Below are 556 nucleotides of genomic sequence, written 5' to 3'. Positions count from 1 at the left end.
CTGCCAGGGGACGCGCCCTCTGCGGGGAGGGGCTGAGGGGGGCTCCATGGTCTCTGCTGCCTGCTCTGTCCTCTGTGCAGAAGAGCTTTGGCTCCGGGAAAGCTTCTGAGCACGACTGGTCTGACCCGTCAACTCTGCTGTCCTTCCTCCCTCTGTGCTGAGCCTCCTCCTGGGGCAGGAAGCACTTCCCAGGGTCATGGGGCTGGGGCGGGGTCTGTGCCAGGAAGCCTCCTTGACCCCTCCCCTCTCAGTCCTGCTTCCCTTGTCCGTCCTTCCCCTTTCCCTCTGTCCACATTTCAGGCCCCTGAAAATTCCCGAGATCTTTGCCTTTTTCAGCAAGGATTCTGTCACCCCAACCTACACACATACACAGACTCACACATGAATAAAGACACACACAGACAGACAGATACAGATATACACACAGACACACACGCATTCACACACAGGTACAACCAAAGCAGACTCACACATACACACGGACACAGAGGTTGTGCATCCGGCAAGCTGAGTGATGACTAGTGACAGGGACCCTGCCTCTCTCATTGGGTCTAGC

General features: G+C 56.8%; 1 protein-coding gene across 1 annotated transcript in view; it reads right to left on the bottom strand.

Moving 5' to 3' along the window:
- Positions 1 to 132, bottom strand: part of LOC105817504 (carcinoembryonic antigen-related cell adhesion molecule 6-like) — an 11894-nt gene extending 11762 nt beyond the window's left edge. The window contains exon 1 of the mRNA XM_012653214.1: positions 61 to 132. The gene's annotated coding sequence lies outside the window, so the exon portion shown is untranslated. The remainder of the gene's footprint in view (positions 1 to 60) is intronic.
- Positions 133 to 556: the final 424 nt, after the last annotated feature.

The sequence above is a fragment of the Propithecus coquereli genome, unplaced genomic scaffold (genome assembly GCF_000956105.1).
Source record: "Propithecus coquereli isolate 6110/MARCELLA unplaced genomic scaffold, Pcoq_1.0 Scaffold42, whole genome shotgun sequence".
Taxonomy (NCBI): Eukaryota; Metazoa; Chordata; class Mammalia; order Primates; family Indriidae; genus Propithecus; species Propithecus coquereli.
Note: the sequence above shows the minus strand (reverse complement) of the source record. Positions and strands in the feature narration are given on the sequence as shown.